The sequence below is a fragment of the Arachis hypogaea genome, chromosome 13 (genome assembly GCF_003086295.3).
Source record: "Arachis hypogaea cultivar Tifrunner chromosome 13, arahy.Tifrunner.gnm2.J5K5, whole genome shotgun sequence".
Classification (NCBI taxonomy): domain Eukaryota; kingdom Viridiplantae; phylum Streptophyta; class Magnoliopsida; order Fabales; family Fabaceae; genus Arachis; species Arachis hypogaea.
In genome coordinates, this window is record NC_092048.1 from 102,897,006 (window position 1) to 102,919,498 (window position 22,493).

A 22,493-nucleotide genomic window follows, 5' to 3' on the forward strand; every position below is an offset into this window, starting at 1 on the left:
AAGGTATGGAGAACTAGAGGTCCTATCCTAGTTATCCTTATCAATTGTGATGAGAATTGGATTCTTCCCCCACCTTATTAACCTCTAACTATGAAGGTAAGTTAGGTGGACAAATTAATTCCAATTTTTAATCAACAATGAGTTTGATAACTCAAGAGTTACCAATGTCTCAACCAAAGCCAAAAGAGAAGAAATCCTACTTGAATGAAAATAATTTGGGTAAACACAGGGCATTAATAAATTAAAGAGAGCAATCATAAGTCTGAAATACTTCGAATTATATTAAATAAAATGTTCAAATCATAACATGGGAAATCATAAATTAAATTGGAAAAATAAATAAAAATAAAGAACCTGGGATTGAGAGTCACTCTTAAAACTAAAAGAAATCCTAAATCCTAATCCTAAGAGAGAGGAGAGAACCTCTCTCTCTAAAAGCTACATCTACTCCTAAAATTGTGAATTTGGAAGCCTCCTCCTGAATGGATGCAGTCCCCCACTTTATAGCCTCTAATCTATGTTTTCTGGACCGCGAACTAGGTCGAAAACAGCCCGGAAATCGCTGGAGAAGAATTCAAACACGTTGATTTCTGTCACTGCGACGCGTCCGCATAGATCACACGGTCGCGTCACCTAGCGTCAGGGAAACTATAGCATATTATATATCAAATCGAAGCCCTGGACGTTAGCTTTTTAACGCAACTAAAACCGCGTCGTTTGGACCTCTGTAGCTAAAGTTATAGCCGTTTGAGTGCGAAGAGGTCAGGCTGGACAGCTTAGCTATTTCTCCAACTTCTTGTATTCCTTCCACTTTTGCATGCTTTCTTCCCATCTTCCAAGCCATTCCTGCCTTATAATATCTGAAAACACTTAACACACATATCAAGGCATCTAATGGTAATAAGAGAAGATTAATAATAAGCAAATAGGATATCAAAGAAGCATGTTTTCAATCAAAGCACATAATTAGGAAGGCAAATGTAAAACCATGCAAATAGTATGAATAAGTGGGTAAAGAGTAGATAAAAACCACTCAATTGAGCACAAGATAAACCATAAAATAGTGGTTTATCAGGAGCTCTTCAGCCCAGGCCCCCTTTGCGTCCTGTAATATCCGTTTTAACTCAGCCAGTATGACTTTGTTAGCTGCTTCTGCTTGTCCATTAGCTTGTGGGTGTTCTACGGATGTAAATTGATACTTTATTTTTAAGTCTGCTACCAACTTCCTAAAGCCTGTGTCTGTGAGTTGAGTTCCATTGTCTGTGGTGATGGAGTAAGGAATCCCAAACCTTGTAACAATGTTCTTGTATAAGAATTTCTGACTTCTTTGAGCAGTGGCATTAGCTAGGGGCTTTGCCTCAATCCATTTTGTGAAGTAATCTATCCCTACAATAAGGAACTTGACTTGTCCCGATCCTTGGGGAAAAGGTCCAAGGAGGTCGAGTCCCCATTTTGCGAATGGCCAAGGTGATGTTACGCTGATGAGCTCCTCTGGTGGGGCGATGTGGAAGTTAGCATGCTTCTGACATGGTGGGCATGTCTTTACGAATTCTGTTGCGTCCTTTTGCAAAGTCGGCCAAAAGAATCCGGCTCGGAGTACCTTTTTGGATAGAGCTCGTGCTCCAAGATGATTGCCACATATGCCACTGTGTATTTCTTCCAATACCTCCTTTGTGTTGGAGGTCGGCACACATTTTAGTAGGGGTGTGGAGATCCCCCTCTTGTATAGGATGTTATTGATGATGGTATAGTACTGTGCTTCTCGTCTCAACCTCTTCGCCTCCTTCTTATCTGTATGAAGTGTCTCTAATTTGAGGTAATTGATTATGGGGGTCATCCATCCTTGATCCTGACCTGATATGGCCAAGACCTTTTCTTCCTCCGAGATTGATGGGTTTTGCAGTATTTCCTGGATGAGACTTCTATTATTGCCCCCTGGTTTGGTGTTGGCTAATTTTGAGAGTGCATCAGCTCGATCATTCTGTTCCCGAAGTATATGGCGGACCTCATATTCCCCGAGTTGTTCGAGCTGTTCCTTGGTTTTGTCCAGGTATTTTTTCATGGTAGGGTCGTTAGCTTGGTAACTCCCTACTATTTGCGAGGTGACTACTTGCGAATCGCTGAAGATGATAAGCTTTTGAACTCCAACTTCCTTAGCCAGTCTCAAACCAGCTAGTAATGCCTCGTATTCGGCCTGGTTGTTTGAAGCAGAGAACTCGAATTTTAGGGAGAGTTTGATTTGGGTTCCCTGGTCGCTTTCTATTATCACACCTGCACCACTCCCAGTTTTGTTTGAGGAGCCGTCTATATAGAGATTCCATTTTGTAGGAGTTCCTGGGGTGTCAGTGTACTCAGCAATGAAATCGGCCAAATATTGAAACTTGATGGCCGTCCGAGCTTCATATTGAAGATCGAACTCAGATAGCTCGACTACCCACTGTAGAATTCTTCCAGCTAAGTCTGTCTTCTGTAGAATGCCTTTCATGGGTTGGTTAGTCCGAACTTTGATAGTGTGAGCTTGAAAATATGGGTGAAGTCGTCGAGAAGTTAGTATGAGAGCATAGGCGAACTTTTCTATCTTTTGATAGTTCAGTTCGGCCCCTTGCAGGGCTTTACTGATGAAGTAGATGGGTTGTTGCCCAGTTTCGTCTTCTCTGACTAGTGCTGAGGCTATTGCCCGACTTCCTACTGCGAGGTATAATATGAGTGTTTCTCCTTCTCGTGGCCGAGTAAGGATGTGTGGTTGTCCTAAGAATTTTTTGAAATCCTGGAAGGCTTGCTTGCATTCTGTGGTCCATTCAAACCTCTTTCCCTTCCTTAGAGTGGCGTAAAAGGGAAGAGATCTTATGGCCGATCCGGCTAGAAATCTGGACAAGGCTACCAGTCTTCCGTTGAGTTGTTGTACTTCTTTAACACAGGTCAGACTTTTCATGTTGAGTATAGCTCGGCATTTATCCGTGTTTGCCTCAATTCCTCGTTGTGTTAGCATGAAACCCAGGAATTTGCCGGCTTCTACTACAAAGGTGCACTTTGCGGGATTAAGTCGCATTCCAGGCTTTCTGATGGTGTCGAACACTTTGTGAGGTCGGACAGTAATGATTCCTCACTCTGTGTTTTTACCAACATGTCGTCCACATATACCTCCATGAGTTTTCCGATATGGTCTGTGAAGACCTTATTCATTAATCTTTGGTAGGTAGCTCCTGCATTTTTGAGTCCGAATGGCATGACGACATAACAGTAATTTAGTTTTGGGGTTAGGAATGAGGTTTTTTCTTGATCAGGTAGGTACATTGGGATTTGATTATATCTTGAATAAGCATCCATGAACGAAAGGTACTTGTATATATCCGGAGGAGGCATCCACTAGAGTGTCTATGCTTGGAAGTGGATAAGGATCTTTTGGACAGGCTTTATTGAGGTCGGTGTAATCAGTGCACATTCGCCATTTCCCATTTGACTTTTTTACCAATACAACGTTGGCCAGCCATAGTGGGTACTTGACTTCTCTTATGAATCCTGCCTCTAGTAGAGCTTGTACCTGTTCTTCCACAGCTTGGGATCTTTCTGGTCTGAGCTTCCGACACTTCTGTTGTACTGGCCGAGATTCTGGGTATACCGCCAGTGTGTGGCACATTAATTTGGGATCTATGCCTGGCATGTCTGCGGCCTTCCATGCAAAGAGGTCGACATTATCTCTTAGGAACTGTATCAGAGACTCCTTTATGTCTCCTTTCAAAGTCGCTCCAATACTTGTTGTCTTATCTGGGACATCCCCGATTTGGACTTCCTCGATCTTGCCCTCTGGTTGTGGACGAAGTTCTTCCCGACCTCCAACTCCCCCGAGCTCGATAGTGTTGATTTCTTCTCCTTTGCCTCTAAGGTTCAGACTTTCGTTGTAACAGCGTTGCGTAATTTTCTGGTCTCCTTTTATCGTGGCTATCCCTTCTGGGGTTGGAAACTTCATGCATAGATGTGGAGTTGACACTACTGCGGTAAGCTGATTTAGCGTTGTCCGACCTATTAGGGCATTGTAGGCTAAGCTTACATCGACTACGATGTAGTCTATGTTGAGTGTCCTTGACCGGGTTCCCTTTCCAAAGGTTGTGTGTAGTGAAATATATCCAAGGGGTTGGATTGGAGTGTCTCCTAGTCCGAACAAGCTATTTGGATATGCTCTGAGCTCTTTTTCTTGTAGGCCAGGTTTGTCGAAGGCGGATTTAAACAAGATATCCGCCGAGCTCCCTTGGTCTACCAGTGTGCGGTGGAGGTTGGCATTGGCCAATATGATAGTAATGACCATGGGATCATCATGTCTTGGGATGATGCCTACCACATCTTCTTGGGTAAAGGTAATAGTAGGAAGGTCGGGTGATCCTTCCTCTCCTCCAATATGATATACTTCTTTAAGGTGCCTTTTGCGAGATGATTTAGAGATCCCTCCTCCTGCGAATCCTCCATTTATCATGTGAACGTGCCTCTCTGTGGTGCAGGATGGTCGTTCAGTTCATCCGACTTCTTCATCTCTTCTTCTTTTTCTGGGTTCATCCATTTTGTTGGCTAAGTATCGATCTAGTCGTCCCTCTCTTACCAATTTTTCTATGACATTTTTCAGGTCGAAGCACTCGTTTGTAGGATGTCCATAGATTCGGTGGTACTCACAGTATTCTGTCCGATTTCTCCCTCCTTTTTTGCTTTTGATTGGGCGAGATGGTGGAATTTTCTCGGTATTGCATACTTCTCGGAAAACGTCTACAAGAGACACCCGAAGAGGGGTGTAATTGTGGTATTTTTAGGCTTTTCTCCGTGTTGATCTTCTTTTTTCTGGACTCTTTATCCTTATCCCGAGATGAGTAGGGGAATCTGGATTTTGAGGTCTCTCCTAATTGAGAATTTTCGTCCATGTTGATATATTTCTCTGCCCGCTCTTGCACTTCATTTAAAGATGTTGGGTGTTTCTTTGATATAGAGTGACTAAAGGGTCCTTCTCGTAGGCCATTGATGAGACCCATGATGGCTGCTTCTGTTGGTAGGCTTTGTATGTCCAGGAAAGCTTTGTTGAATCTTTCCATGTAAGAGCGAAGACTCTCTCGATCTCCCTGTTTGATTCCTAATAGGCTTGGGGCATGTTTGGCTTTGTCCTTCTGAATGGAAAATCTGGCAAGAAACTTCTTAGCTAAGTCGTCAAAACTTGTGATGGATCTGGGAGGTAGGTTGTCAAACCACTTAATTGCCGTCTTTGTTAGAGTAGTTGGGAAGGCTTTACATCGAATAGCGTCTGAGGCATCGGTGAGATATATTCTGCTTCTAAAGTTGCTGAGATGATGGCTTGGATCGGAGGTACCATCGTATGAGGTCATGTCGGGAGCTTTAAAATCCTTTGGAACCTTAGCTTTCATGATTTCTTTGGTGAAGGTATCTTGGTCCTTGTGGGGGCTATTGCCGTGACCGGGTTGGGCTGTTTTAGCTTTGAGATCAGCTTCAAGCTTTAGGAGCTTATCTTCTAGCTCTCGATGTCGTCTAGTTTCTCTTCGGCTTCATGTTGGTGTTATACCTCCTGTTTGAGCTTTTTAAGCTGATCTTGTTGTTCTCAGAGGGCTTCTAGAATTTCTGAGTTTGGAGACTGCTTCTCTCCATTTTGTTGAGGTATATCTTTGAGTGTGGTGTTCGCATTTTTGTTTGGCGTTCTGTCCACCAAACCAGAGTTGTGGTCATTGTCATGGTCATCTGCCATGGTGATGGGATAACTTCCAGGTTCCCCGGCAACGGCGTCAATGTTCCGAGGGTTACCTGAAACCGTAGGTCGATCTCGGACGAGATCTGCGGTGGTGGTCGGAGCTGTCGTGCCCGACCTGTTGGACTTGGTGGTGCTGCTGATCCTTCGTCACCGGAGGGTGGTGGTACCTGCAAGAGACTCCGATTCTTAAGTTAGCATGGGTTTTAAGCAGGTTTTTAGTAGAATCAGAGTATGAGTTATACCTGGATGGTCCAATGTATTTATAGTAGTGTGGAGTGACCTTCCTGGAGATAAGATAGTTATCTTATCTTATCTTATCTTATCTTTGAGTGAAGTCATCTTATCTTCTGGGGAGCCGCCTTTATCTTTCTAGGCTTTAGTTGCCTTTAGATTGGGCTATGTCCCTTTATTTGGGCCTGCTTGGGCTCCTTGTAGCGATTTGGCCGATCTCTTTCAGAAGAGCTCGGGTAATCCTGACCTGAAGAGGTCGGTCGACTTTTAATCAGCCCGGGTTGTACAGCTCGACCCAGTGCATGAACAAAGAGCAAGGTGGATGAGTTACTACAACTGATGAGCTCCTTCAAAAGATTATGCAGAGGGACTTATTTGTTGCCCCATTTTGAAGCTTTTCCTTTCCCTTCTTGGTGGCTAGCCTAAAAGGAGAGAAAAAGAAAGAAAATTAAGCCCACAAGCAAATATCTCAAAGTAAATAGAACATAGGCGGGGGTAAATGCCAAATAAGAGCAGGGTCTCAACTACATGGTAGCTACAACATGTAAGTGAGAAAGCAATGTAAGCGAACGGCATATCAACTAATACTTGATGCAAGAGTAAAGTCAAAGCATGAAGAGCACTCAGAAGCATCAAGTTTAAGCAAGAATTGACACAAACAAGATTAGTGATAAGCATGAGAGCATTTGGTCCCATCCTAACTCAATGATAATGAGGTACAAAAACAAAGAATAATGAGTTAGGAAGGACTAAAGCACTAATCTTGTGGGTGGGATAAATATTACAATTAATGCTAAACAAGTCACGAAGCACCAAAATAATACAAGAAATTCTCAACAATTGAGAAGGAGAATTCAACACCAATATAAAAAACTTAGAAAAGAAAATAAGAACAAGCTACAAAAAATAAAATTAAAATACAATGAATGAAAATAAGCGAATGCAACATTTAAAAAAAACTGAAAAATAAGAAAAATGAGAAGTGGAATTTTGAAGAGAGGGAGAAGAAGAAAGTAAAAAAGGAAGAAGAGGGAAGAAGAAAAGTAGAAAGAAAGAAGAAGGAAAGAAGAAGGAGAGAAGAAGAAAGAAGAAGAAAGGAACAAAAACAGGGGAGAAACAGGGCGCGAAGGGGACGCGCACACATGGGTGACGCGCGCGTGCGAAAAGCAGAAAGGGGAGGTGACGCGAAAGCGTCGACCACGCATACGCGTGGAACGCAGAAAAGAGAGGTGACGCGTACACGTCATCCACGTGTACGCGTGGAGCTAAATTGTGCTATTCGCACAAAAGTTGCACCACTCCAGCGCAACTCTCTGGTTTTTGTACTAGGAGTCCTATCATAGCATACGACGCGTGCGCGTCGGTCACGCTCACGCGTGGCGCACCCCTCCCCCTTTTTTTTAAAGCATAAAACAAAAACAGGGCACTCTTCTAGCCTATAAACATTCTAAAGCAACCAAAATTCAAATTCAACAAAAATCTTTTAGTTTTTGAAACTTTTTCAAAGATAAAACAAACAAAACTTGCACTTCAAGCAAAATGCAATTCAGAAACAACTATTCTAATCAAAACATGAATCTAATAAGCAACCTAGCAATCAAAGCAATATGTACAAGAGTATAGAAAATAAGAAAAACTACCTAGAATGGCAACTCAATTCATCCATTGATTATATCTACAAGAGAATGGAAAGAGTTTACCATGGTGGGGTGTCTCCCACCTAGCATTTTTATTTATTGTCTTTAAGTTGGACAATTGGGAGGCTCTTTTTCAAGGTGGTTTATGCTTGTAATCATCCTTGAACTCCCAAGGATGCTTGCTCCTCAAACGGTTGTCAAAATTTCCAACCGACTTCACCAAGCTTGGGTGAAGTTCTTCCCAAGATATGAGCTCCCAAAATTGGTCTTCATGTTGTGATCCAGGATCCCATATCTTATTTTCACACCCGTCTTCTAATTGATCACATCGATTCCCTCTGGGTGGTAGGCAAGCCAAATTCTCAATAAGGTACCAAACTATCCTCCTAGACCCATCCAATTGAGCACTAGTCCACCCCTTGCTCCTCAATTTTGAGCTTCCAACCATAATGAGCCTAAGTTTACAACTCCAACCACTAAACATCCTTCTCTTACGCTTCATTCTACAAAGCGCCCTAAGTTGGCCATCCGTTTCAAGCAAACCAAATTCAAGTGGGATAATAAAGCTAAGAGTTATGAGTTTTACCCACTCAAATGAAGGATTGGATGGTGACTTAGGTAGAGAAGTTCCCAATGATCTTGACAAAGCACGTTCCACTCCTGTCCATCCTCTTCTAGGAGCTTCCACCACTTGGCAAGGTTCTTCAAGCTCTACCTCTTGCCAAGCTTCCTTAAATTCGATTTCTTCTTCGCCAATGTCCTCTAACTCTTCCCCATCACTCAAGTCATAAATAGGAGGTTGAGTGAAATCTACCTCAACATCAATTCCAAGTTCAATGGAGAAGGATCTATCAAGCTCAAAAGGATCATATGTTGGTGCGGAATCATCATAAATAGGGGGACTTGCTGCTTGTCCTACTCCTTCCAATTCTTCACTCTCAATATGCCTTGGAGGTTGTGCACTATCCTCCTTGACATCACTTTTAAACTCCATGGAAGAAGGCTCTTCAACTTGAGATTCCTCTTTGCATTCAACATCTCCTAAATCTTCAACTACATCATTTGGTTCAATTATCTCTACTTCCTCCCGTTGTTGCACTTCTTGCTTTAGCTCCTTGACATGGCAGAAATTGGCGAGTTAAGAAATTATTAGAAGAGATATGTTGCAAGTACAATTCTTAACCAACCAGAAATTTGCTTATCAATTTAGAAGGGTTGTCACAAAATTTAAATTAAAATACTTGGAGTATGAGTCCCAGGTCGTCTCCCAACGAGTTGCAGGAAGGTGTGCTATTTTATTAATCAGATGTTTTCAAAAAATGGTTTGAGTTGAATAATAGGAAATTAAATTAGAGAATTTGTGTACTTTTAAATAAAAGCCTTGGCTGGGAGTAGATTAGTTGGAAGCCCTATTCTTGTTGGAGTACTCTCAAGATTAATTGATAATTGAGGGTTGTTCTGCTTAGTTATCCCTTACTAGGTAAGGGAAAGTCAAGCAAGTTGGAAAGCTATTTCTATTGACAAGTCCCAATCCGCTTACTTGGAAGGATTAGTGTTAGTGACTAGAGAGCAATCCAACAATAAACCCAATTACAATTTTTCTTTTAAGTATTCCAACTCAAGGTCTTCCCTTCAATCAACTCCCATCCAAGTTATGGAACTACTCGCTCATTGTAAATGTAGAATTCATAACATAGAAAAGGGAAATATAGAAAGACATGATAAATAATAATCAAAGGGATCAATTAAAAATAAAAATAGTTCTTGTATTAATAAATTCTAAAAATAATCCAATAATATTTCTGAGTAAACAAAGGACGTGGAAGAGTAAGAGACAGATAAAGAAAACAAACTAGAATGACGAAGTCTTGACGGAGGTAATAACTCTTCTCAATATCCCAATGTGAAAAGTAATAAAAATAAATCTTAAGAACTATGAATGTGCAGAGAGAAAACCTAGAGGAGGAGTAAAACTAGATCTAAAACTGAGAATTGTCTGTAATGAATTGTTGTTTTTTCGTTTTTCCATGTTCCTTGGCTCTAGTATGCTTTTCTAGGGCGAAAATTGGGTCAAAACAGGACCCAAAATCGCCCCCAGCAAATTCTGCAGATTCTGCAGATCGCGCATGTCACGCGATCGCGTCATTCGGCGTTTTGCCTTGCCACGCGTGCGCATCGTCCACGCCTCCGCATCACTTGTGCAGTCCCAATCCGCGCGGTCGCGTGAGCCATGTGTCCGCGTCACTGCAATTTCCTCTATGTCGCGCGGTCGCGTGAGCCATGCGTCCGCGTCACTTCTCGATGGTCATCTCCTCAATTTCTTATGTTCCTTCCATTTTTGCAAGCTTCCTTTCCAATCTCCAAGTCATTCATGCCCTATAAAGCCTGAAACACTTAACACACAGATCACGACATCTAATGGAATGAAGGAGAATTAAAATACATAATTAAAAGTCTTTAGGAAGCAAATATTCAATCATGTAATAATTTTCGGAAGGAAATATAAATGCATGCCAATCATATGAATAAGTGGGTAAAGAATTGATAAAACCATACAATTAAGCACAATATAAACCATAAAATAGTGGTTTATCAACCTCCCCACACTTAAACATTAGCATGTCCTCATGCTTAGTTGAAGGAGATAAAATAAATGAGTAGGAACATGTAAAACTCATGTAATGCAATGCAACTTATATATATGAATGCAACTATATGATTCTTGTCTACTTGATCAAAAGTAAATAGGTTCTTCAAGACAATCACAAATCAAACTCCACTAATTCAATTCTTACACTACAAGAAAATAGAATATTTGTAACAAAAACTTTGTAACAAATTTAAAATTGTTACAAAAAATTATTTTTTTGTAACAAAAATTAGTAATTGTTACATAATAATAATATTTTGTAACAACAATATAATTTGTTACAAAACATTTTGTTATTTTGTAACGACTTAATTTTTTGTTACAAATTATACTGACTTTTGTAACGAATCGTTGTTTTGTTGCAAAATTTTATAATAATTTGTAACAAAAGATGAAGTTGTTGCAAAAGTTCAAAATATTTTGTAACAAAATATCCATTTGTTTTAAAAACTCTAACTATTTTGTAACAAAAAATTAATTTGTCACAAAATTTAATATTATTTATAACAAGTTATTTGTTTGTCACAAAATACAAGAAGTTTTGTAACTAAAAAAATTATTTTAAAATGTTAAAATCTTTAAGATAATTTTATTTTGGTTCAAACATTTAATTTTTTAAAATATTATTTGTATTAATTAATTATTTTTTATAAAAATTAAAGATTAAATGATTAATTTTTAAAAATAGTATATATTATTTTATATTTTTTATAAAATTAATATATAATTTTTATTAATAATCAAGTTTTTAATGTTGACTAAAAATTAATTTTTTAAATTAAAAAATTTAATTGTTAAACATAAATAAAAATAGTTAAAATTTAAAAATAAAAAAATGTAAAAAATAAAAGCCCTTATTCTAACTCTCACTAATAAAAGATAATCTAATTTACACACACTCTTCAAACTCTAATCCTAATTCTCGCCATTTTTCTTAATGTAATTTTATTAATTAAAATTCTTATGTAATTTTATTATAATTTAATATTTTGCATGATAGAAATTAAAATTCAATAATAAAAGAATTATATAGTTTAATTTAAGTAATTTTTATTATAAATAAATTATAGTTTATTTTATTAATTTAAAATTTTTATTTTTAAAAATTAATCTAAAGTAATTAAATTAGTTTTATGAATATTTAGAGTTAAGTTAATTAATATTTTTGTGAATTTTATTATAATTGGTTATTTTATATAATTTGAAATTAAATTTTTGATAATAAAAAAAATAATGAAGAGTTAAATAATTTAAATTAAATAATTGATATTTTGAGTTTAAACGATACTTTATAAAGTAGAATTAATATATTTATTTTATAATTTAAATTAAAAATAATTATTAAAAATGAACAATATATTAATAAATTGTGTTGTTAAATATTTTAATAAAATACATTTAATTTTAAAATTATTATTCCATCATTCAATTTTATCAAAATATCTATTTTATCCATTTTTCTTTATAAAAACTCAACCCTAAATTTTCAAATAAAAAACCTTAATTTTCAATTAAATCCTAAACCTAATCCCCCTTCCCCTTTAACCTAACAGGCTAACACACACACAAACACACCACAGAAAACATAGGAAAGAGAGAGGGTTCGATGAATAGCTGCACCAGGAGAAGAGAGGAGAAGGGGGGATGTCGCCGACGGAAAAGGGGACTGCTGTCGCCGTCACATGCCTCGCCGTTGCCGTCGATTTCGCCGGGAGAAGATGCGTGGAGAGAAGAGCTGTGGGTCAGGCCAGAGATCACTGAGGGGGAGAGAGCTGCTGTCGCGTCTGCTGCAGGCTCGCCATCGTCGCCATCATGGAGCCGCGAGGAGGTCGTCACCGGTGCGAGCTCGCGGAGGGAGAGAGGGAGCCCGCGAAGTCGCTGCTGAGCCGCCGTTGATGCGAGGAACAGAACACGCGAGAGGGGTTCGAGGCTGCACTGTTAGCTGCTTTTGAATCCGAGAAATAGAACCTCTTCTGCTTCTGCTGTCATGCCGTTGTCTGCCCCTCTGGACGTCGCTGCTTTTGAATCGTGTCCTGTCACTCGGATACCACTGCTATGAAGAGGCACTGATGAGGAAGAAGCACAAACCCTCCACCAGCAATACTACTGCTATGAAGAGGATGATGATGAATCCTTATGAGTATCACCACGATCTGGGTTAGTTTCCTCTTTTTTCCCTATTTGTTAGTTATGACTGCCAACTGTTTGATAGAATGATGGATTTCCTTTGTTAATTACTTGTATTTTGTATAAGTTGCAAGAAAGAACTGCTAGTGCTGTATTAATTTGTGTCTATTATATAAAATGCATAGCACAGTAATATGATTGCTGCTGCTGATGCAATCTGTGATTGATTTATTTCAGGTATGAATTAGACACTTATAACTGACAATCTCATTGTGGGATCCCAACCACATAAACCTGAAGACATCAATCACCTCAAGAAGGAAAGTGTGACATACATTCTGAATTTGCAGCAAGATAAGGATGTAGAATATTGGGGAATAGACTTGAAGTCGATAAAAAAGAGGTGTCACGAACTCGATGTTTGACATATGAGGAGGCCGGTAAGTAAGAAAGCTGCAAGCCTGTATTTCAGTCAATTTTGTTGAGAAAATAGACTCCCACTCTAAATTTTATAAAAGTATATACAACAATGCCAACTTATCTTGTTTAATGGCATTGTCATGAGATAGAAATTTTAATTTTTTCTATCTAGTTAATACAATGTATGGCTAAGTCAAGGATCCATATACTTTTGGTGCAATTGACATTGCACTTTAAATGTGTTAGAAAACCTTTTTCTGAAAGAGTTGTGAGTTTGTTAAATGCTTTGCTTGCTTTTCTGAGACTGGATTATAATTCATAACTTGATATATAATCTTTGGAATCCATGCCTGATGAGATAACAGCTTCCCTTATACAATGATTGATTTATATAATGTAGCTTAGTGTATTCAATTGATGGTGGAGTAATGTGTGACCGTGACTTATATGGAAAGAGGGATATAGAGTGTTGATCTTGATGTGGCCCTGAATTCAGGAATAGGCTTTAAACTTTTGAGATAATTTTGGACTCAGATATATAATGGGGATAGAATAGAATAGGATTCTATCTTTTGACACCAAAGGTTGCATTCTTATTCAATGCAAAAGCTGATGGATGATGCTGCAGCAGCAACACTAAGCTCTGAGGTGTTGCTTATTAAGCTAATTAATGTGGCAAAGTTATTATGAACATACAAAAATTGTGCTGCATCTTACTCACTATGCTTTACCAACTCTATCTCAGTATATATCTTCTCTTTTTTATCTTTTTCATTATATTTAAATATATATGTTGTCAATTAGTGAACATAACTCAAGTGAATTATGATATTTTATTGCATGAACTTGATTCATTGTGGGGTGTTTTGTTTTCCTTTTTCTTTTTCTCCTTGATTTGAAAGAAGGAAAATTGATGTTGTATATATCAAACTCCATCCTCAACAAGAAGAAAAATTGATGTTGTATATATCAAACTCCATCCTTAGGTGGGGCCTTGAATCTTTGTTTTACCTTAGGATGGATTCTTTACCAGTATTTCATTCATTATTTATTTTTTGGTCATTATTGGCAGTCTTCAGAAGACATGGGGGGTGACATATACTGCCACTAAAAATGATGATGTTTTGATGGCTGCATATGCATTTTGTCTTAAAATTTTGCATGAAAGGGGACTTAATCTGTTAAACAAGGTATGGGCTTCCACTACTTATATGAATTTGATGACTTATTGAAAATCTTACTTCAATTCTACTTATCAAACCATTTAACATGCAGCAGGAAATGATCAAGCAAAGCGTGTTCATTCTACTGACAAGAAACTCTCTATTCTTAGATGATTCATATATTATTAGTATAGCTTAATTGCATATAGATCTATTTATTATATTTTACATGTGTCATGGTTGATAAATGATAAATGTCCTATTATTTGGTTTGATAAATTTGGTTGTGTATTGGATGAGACATAAGTTGTGAATTGGTTGTTTTTGTTGGAACCGTAGACGGTGAAAATATCCAAGTTTTAGGGGAGGTTCTGCCAAAATTTTTCTAAACATTTTAGATAAAACTTAATGGAAAAAATTATAATTAGTGTTATATCTTGTTTCTAATTTTTTGTTTCGGTTTTTTTTTATTTACAGGAGTGCTGAAATGGTGACCACATGCTACCTTGAGGGCTCAAAAATATTTTGATTCATAGAGACACTAATCTATGTTAGAACTTTTAACTTTTGGTTGAACTTATGCAAGACATAAAACTTATCAATGTACTTACTAATGTTATTTTGTTTGAAAGTAATTTCAGCTAAAAGGATCTTGTTTGAATTATGTATGTTTTTGCATATTATATAGATGTAGACTTGCTTATTAAAATAGTTAATATATTAGTTAATTTAAAAAATAATTTAGTAAATTATGCATGCAATTTGTATTAAAAAAAATTGTTACAAAATAATTAATCTGCTTTTGTAACTAAATAAAAAAAATATTACAAAATCATGTTACATTTTGTAACAAAATTTTTTGATAGGAAAAAATAAATTGTCACCAAAAATACCTTGAAGATCAAAATTTGTTACCACTTTTGTAACGGCTTCTGGTTTTTTGTATCAGAAAAAATTGTTACAAAATATCATATTGAATTGTAACAGTTCCATTTTTTGTTACAAAAACTTTTTGTAACGGGACTTACTGCAACGGCCCCTTTTTTTGTTACAAAAAACTTTTGTTTCAAAATTTTGACATTTTGTAACAATTTTTTTTGTTACAAATACGGCTTTTTCTTGTAGTGTTATACAGTAAGAACAGATAAAAATGCAAGAAGGTAGCTCATAAAAGTAGGGAATATGGAATTTTAAGCATTGAACCCTGACTGATGATGTATGTACACTCTAATCTCTCTAGTGTATAGGGCAATCACTCTATCCTTCTCTAATCATGCTTTCTAATTTTTTTGTTCTTCTCCTAACCAATCAACAACAATTAATATATCAATGCAAACATCATGAGGTCTTTTCAAAGTTGTAATGGGGCCAAAGTAAGGGTAAGGATACATATATGGCTAAGTAAGCTTATAAATCAATCTTTAATTAACCCAAGCTTTAACCCAACATATATATATTCTATATAACTTAAGATTCACACCTAGCTACCCAAAATTTCTCTTTCACATTCCATACTCATGTATCAACTTTTTATTTTAATTTTATCATACATGCATTGATCTTTGAATTCTTAACTTAGCATTGGGGTAATTTTGTCCCCTTATTTATTTATTGAATATTTTTGGATTTTTTTTAAACATAAAAAATAAACATAGCTAATCAATGCACATAGATTTATTCTTATAGTTTCACATGAGCAGGTACCCAAATTCCCATTATATTATCATGACACATTCCCTTATTATCTTTTGTTTCCACCATTTCCCATACTTAATTAACACAAACAATTCTATCTTAAGCTAACCAAAGATTCAATTGGGGTATAAATTTGTTTTTCCGCTTAAGGCTAGTAATGTGGTAAAATACAGAACAAATGGGATTTAAAGGCTCAAACTAGTTAACAAAGGTAATTGAAAGGGTAGGCTTAATTTGGATAAGTGAGTTTAAACAAGTAATGGCCTCAATCATATGCAAACATATAAATATATTAAACATTGGACATATAGGATGAAACAAAATGTAGATTACAATCATATAGAAGTAAACACACAAGAATAAAATAATTATGGTTAAATAATGTAACCATGCATTTGGGCTCAAATCTCACAGGTTGTGTGTTCTTTAGCCCAAAAATCATGTTCCAAATACAACTTCAAGCAAATTTCAACATAAAAGTTTTGATTAAAATTAGTGAAATTTTGTTCTAAAGATAGGGTCTTAGAAGGAACTTATTATCTTTTCAATCAAGTAGAACATGCATGCAACTAATCTATTACTATGCAATTTATCCTATTATACAAAAGAAAAAATAACTAAATATCCTAATATATTGGTGTTAGGGAAGAGAAATTACCTCCGGAAGTCAGGTACTGACCGACCTCCCCACACTTAAGGTTTTGCACCGTCCTCGGTGCCATCTGTCAGAAACAAATGCGGGCTGGTGGCGGTATCTCCACAGTCGGGACCGTCATGGCTCCCTGTGCTGGTAAAGGAAGTGGAGTCCAGGGTGTCTGAGTCCTTGAATTTTTCCATAATCAGCTCCTTAAGGTATGTGAATCGGCGCTTGTTACGGCGCTCTCTTAGCTTTGCTTTCTGTTCCTGCCGATCCAACTTTTCAAGTATCTGATGGAGCAGTTGGGTTGTTGTAGGTGCTTGTGGTGTGAAAGGAGGAATGTCCTCAGCCAGTTCGGTAGGCTAGCTAGTAGTGGCTGCTGGAAGTCTAATATATTTTCCGTTAGGCACGTACTGATCATCCCGTGGAAGCATGGCTTTGGTGTCTCCAGCTTTGTAGGAGACTCCGACTGCTGAGACGAGATCTGAGACCAAGGCGGGAAAAGGTAAGTTGCCCGCAATCTGTACGTGTCCCATGGCATTCTGGATGTGTCTTGGTAGGTTCAGAGGTTGGTCTGTAAGGATGCACCATAGTAGAACGGCCATGTCTGCAGTGAAGGAGGATTCATGAGTGCTCGGAAAGACATAATGGGACATGATCTGTGCCCATACGTGATGCCAGGGCATCTTGGCCAGTTTCACGGACCTTTTCTTTACTGTTTTTAGGTTAGTTTCATGCATTTCTTTAGGAAATAAGCTAGTTTTGAGTAGATATTCACTTATGCCTTGATTCAAGCATACATTGTGCATTTTACATAATTTCATGAGGATTTTGCATAAGTTTAGTGACAAATATTATGTTGCATTACTCATGACTTGGACTAGAGCTTTGATGCACTTTATTGCTTGATTTCAGGACCAAAAGGAAGCAAGAAAAGGGGAGGTAACTTGCAAGGTTAATGAGAAAAGTGATTGCCAATAACACTCTCAAAAAAAGCCATCAATGCCCACGTTAGAGAGTCACGTTAACTAAGTTAACGTGAACTCTAACGTGGAGAAGAGAAGTTGAGCCAATGTTAGTGACATTTAACATTGTCACTAACGTTGGCAATTACTCATAAGTGGCCACGTTAGAAGCCACGTTAACCTAGTTAACGTGGCCTCTAACGTTAAGGGGGGAAGAGAAGCCAACGTTAGTGACACTCAACATTGTTACTAACGTTGGCCTATGGTGCAAAGTACCACGTTAACTCCCACGTTAACTTGGTTAACGTGGGAACTAACGTAAGGGATGAAGAGTTGTCGACAACGTTAGTGACACTCAACATTGTCACTAACGTTGAAGCAACCACACAACCCCCAAGAGTCACGTTAACTTCCACGTTAACTTGGTTAATGTGGAAGCTAACGATGAGGAATGAAGGATGAGCCAACGTTAGTGACACTCAACATTGTCACTAACGTTGGGATGGCTAAAGATGGCCATGTTAGAAGCCACGTTAACCTAGTTAACATGGACTCTAACGTGAGACCTAGGGGCACATTGGAACGTTAGTGACAATATTGAATGTCACTAACGTTCTCGAAGGATGGCAAGGGCCACGTTAGAAGCCACGTTAACCTAGTTAACGTGAAGCAAGAAGGGCACACTGGAACGTTAGTGACAATGTTGAGTGTCACTAACGTTCTCGAAGGTTAACAAGGCAACGTTAAAAGCCACGTTAACCTAGTTAACGTGGGTTTTAACGTGAGGCAAAGGGGTGCATTGGAACGTTAGTGACAATGTTAAGTGTCACTAACGTTCTCGAACTTATATTCTCACTAAATATTAACACCCCTAACGTCCTGAACTAAAGTCTCTGCCCACTTCGCACTTTCTCTCTGCAAGTAAAGCCAAGCCCAAATAAAGAAAGGAACTGCTTCAAATTCAAGATCCAAAGGCCCAAGACTTGAAGAATCACACTAGAAGCTGAGAAGAGTAGTATATATAGGAGTAGCTTTGAATTGAGAAGAAGTTCTGGAGGCTGGGAAAAAGAGAACTACTCTCTGTATTTTACTTTCTTTGCAATTTCTAGTTTTATGATGTATTCTCCATCTTTGTTTTCATTTTCAAGAGCTATGAACAACTAAACCCTTTTCATTGGGTTAGGGAGCTCTGTTGTAATTTGATGGATCAATACTAATTTTCATTATTCTTATTCTATCTTTCCTCTTGATTTTACTTGAAAGCTTTCGATCTTCATCCAACTGAGTAGTTATCTTGGAAGAGAAGCTATTCAAACTTGGATCTCTTTTGAACCTTGAAAGAGGAATGAAGAGATCAAGCTAGAAATGCTTTCTCATGCTGGACCAAATTGGGTTTGGATGGGTATGTGACTATAACCCTCTCAATACTTGATTTGGGAAATGCATGTGGTATAATCAGTGACCATACTTCATCTCTTTTCATGAGCAATTGACCAAGGAATTGGCTATTGATCAAGATTTGAGAGATTGAATTGCAAGAAATTGTAATTCAATCACTTAAGATTGCCAAGGAGATCAATGAGTGCATTGATTGAGGAAGAGATGAAAATGAACTTGATCCGGAGAATTGCAACATCTCCTAAGCCCAATGAACTCCCCATCTCTGATCTTACCCATTCTCTTTAATTTTTGCCATTTACTTTTATGAGCAAATCCCCCATTCCCATTTACAATTCTGCAATTCATTTTCAGTCATTTACTTCCAGTCCTTTAATTCTAGCATTTACTTTTCTGTTATTTACATTCCCGCCATTTTATTTTCTGCAACTCTCAACCCAAATTCTGGATTCGCTCAACTAGAACATTCTTCTAATTAAAGTTGCTTGATCAATCAATCCCTGTGGGATTCGACCTCACTTTATTGTGAGTTTTTACTTGACGACAAATTCGGTACACTTGCCGAAGGGAGATTTGTTGAGAGACAAGTTTTCCGTGCATCAAGTTTATGGCGCCGTTGCCAGGGATTGATTGTGCATTAACAATGATTAAATTGGAAGATCACTAGATTGAGCATTTTTATTTTATGAATTTCATTTTTCTGTTTGAGTGATTTACTTTTTGTTTTAGTTAAACTTCTTCCCTTCCCCCTCTACCCTTTTGTTTTTCTTTGTTATTTTCAATTCTGTTTGCTAACCCACTAACTGTTTGATATATTGCATCACCCACAACTAACAGCAATTCTGACACAAATACTGTCTGCACCTATTTTCTTTGCTTGTACTTGTTGGTTGTATAACAGAGAGAAGAAGTGGGGCTTCAACTTCCTTTGATTCTAAACCTGAGAAAACCTTCCTTAGACTAAAGAGGGAGGCAAAAGAAAAACGTGTAGTTGGTGCTGAAGAAGAGGAGGAACACTTTGAGGAATACTTTGAACCTAACATGGAAGAAAACATGGAAAATCATCATGAAGAAGAGACTCACAACCATGGCAGAGGAGGTGGAGCAAATCATGCTGGGGAGGATAGAAGAGTTTTGGGCTCTTACATCAATCCAAACCCAGGCAATTGTGGAAGTAGCATCCAAAAGCCAACAATCCATGCCAACAACTTTGAACTTAAACCACAGCTCATCACCCTTGTTCAGAACAACTGTTCGTTTGGAGGAGGTGTTCAAGAAGACCCCAATCAACATTTGACCACCTTCCTGAGAATATGTGACACAGTAAAATCTAATGGTGTTCATCCTGACGCCTATAGACTGCTCTTATTTCCCTTCTCACTCAGGGACAAGGCAGCCAAGTGGCTGGAATCCTTCCCATGGGAGAGCTTGACAACTTGGGAGGATGTGGTAAATAAATTCTTAGCAAGATTCTACCCTCCTCAACGAATCAATAGGCTGAGAGCTGAGGTTCAAACTTTCAAGCAACAAGATGGTGAGACTCTGTATGAAGCATGGGAGAGGTTCAAGGACTTAACAAGGAGGTGTCCAGCTGACATGTTCAACGAATGGGTCCAGCTGCACATTTTCTATGAAGGGCTCTCTTATGAGTCAAAGAAGGCCGTAGACCATTCATCTGAAGGATCCTTGAACAAGAAGAAGACCATTGAGGAAGCCATAGATGTTATTGAAACAGTAGCAGAAAACGACTACTTCTATGCTTCCGAAAGAGGGAACACAAGAGGAGTGATGGAGCTAAATAATGTAGATGCTCTGTTGGCCCAAAACAAGCTCATTACCCAGCAGCTGGCTGACCTCACCAAGAAAATAGAGAGGAACCAAGTAGCAGCAATCTCATCTTCATCAACAATCCAAGAAGGAGTGAATAAAGAAGCAGAGGGGAGTCAGGAGCAAGCCAACTACATTGGGAATTCACCAAGGAAAAACTATGATCCATACTCCAAGACCTACAACCCTGGATGGAGAAACCACCCAAACTTTGGGTGGGGAAGTGAGCAAGATCAAAACCAAGACCAGAGACGTTACAACTCCAACAACAATGCAGCTCACCAGCAATTCACCTAGAGGACATCTCAACACCCCCACAACAACACGTCTCCACACACTTATCAAAACCAAAACAGCACATCTGCTCCGAATCACTCATCAATTGATGACAAGCTCTCTAAGATTGAAGCCTTACTTGAAGGAATATGCCAAGAGATTCAAGAAAATAAGGTGTTCAAAGAGGAGGTGCGAGCCAATATTAAGAACCAGGGAGAGACCATTAGGAAGCTGGAATTCCAGGTGGGATATTTAGCTGAGTAGATTCCCAAACCTACTAATAGCTTCCCAAGTGACACGGAGAAAAACCCCAAGGGAGAAGCAAAGAAAGTAAGATGGGAAGATTGCAAAATGGTCACTACAAGTGATCAAGAGATTGAAGACAAGCAAGGCAAAATGTGCAAACAACCTGAAGACAACTCAACAAAAAAGGAGGATAGAGATCACAAAGAACCAGAAATCTCACAACAAGAGCTGCTGAAGCTCTATGCACCATTCCCTCAACTGCTCAATGGTGCTGTGGGAAAAAGAATATACTTAAGGTTCCTAGACTTGTTTGCATCTCTGCATGTGAACATACCATTCATCAAGGCAATTCAACAAATGCCTGCATTCATCAAGTATATGAAGAAACTTCTTCCCAGGAAAAGCTCACTCAAGGGAGGGCAGACTATAGTGATGAACAAGGAATGTAGTGCCCTTATTCAACCTGAGTTGCCTACAAAAAGAAGAGACCCAGGAAGTTTTCATATCCCTTGTGCCATAGGTGAAAATATGTTCGACAGAGCACTATGTGATTTAGGGGCCAGCATCAACTTACTGCCCTTATCCCTGGTGAAGAGGCTGCAGATCAATGAGATAATGCCCACAGATGTCATTATCAGACTGGCTGACAAAACTCAAAAGCAAGCAATAGGAGTGGTGGAAAATGTGTTGCTAAAGGTTGGGAAGTACTTTCTCCCAACAGCATATTGGGAAGACCATTTCTAGCTACAGCCAGAGCACTTATCGATGTAAAGAAAGGGGAGCTAATATTGAGAATCCATGATGAACGACTCAGCTTTAATGTCTTCAAACTCTCACAAGAAACAGATCAAGAGGACAAGGAACTGAGTACAGATGATAATGAGACACTGAAAGAAAAAAAAAGCACTGAAGCACAGCCAGCTCATTCTGAGACCCCCCTTAACTGACAAACAAGGAAAACAGCAATTGCCACAGCTCAAGGAAAAGTTGGAGGAACCCAAACCTCTAGAGGCAGGTGAAGACAGCATCACAACTCCTTGGAGAAAAGAGGTCACCAAGGGGAAGGCAACCTCAAAAGAAACAAAGAAGAAGGTACCAAGGAGATGGAGGAACAAGAAGATCTCTACGGAAGACTTCTCTCCAGGGGATAGAGTTGTCTCAGCTTACTTCCCAGATATTCCCCCTAATCTCCTTACTGTGCCATCTCAATTACCTAAGGTCTTCACTATCAACAGAGTTCTTTCCCTGGAACATGTGGAGATCATTGATCCAACCAATGGATACAAGTCCACAGCAAGAGGGGAGGACTTTAAGCACTACTAACCACCATGATGAAGGAAAAACGTCAAGCTAGTGACGCTAAAGAAGCGCTTCATGGGAGGCAACCCATGTTTTATATGCTTTCAGATGATAATGAATAAGTCAATCTTTATGAGCTTCAATCCAAACTTGACAAACAATTGGTGAAAATCTTCTTATGCAGA

At 38.4% G+C, this 22,493-nt stretch overlaps 1 non-coding gene across 1 annotated transcript; it reads right to left on the reverse strand.

Annotated features, from left to right (window-relative positions):
• Window positions 1-20,154: 20,154 nt before the first annotated feature.
• LOC112739817 (small nucleolar RNA R71) lies at window positions 20,155-20,258 on the reverse strand. Its single transcript, XR_003170754.1, has one exon. It is a non-coding gene; the product is annotated as a small nucleolar RNA R71 (small nucleolar RNA).
• Between the last annotated feature and the right edge of the window lie 2,235 nt (window positions 20,259-22,493).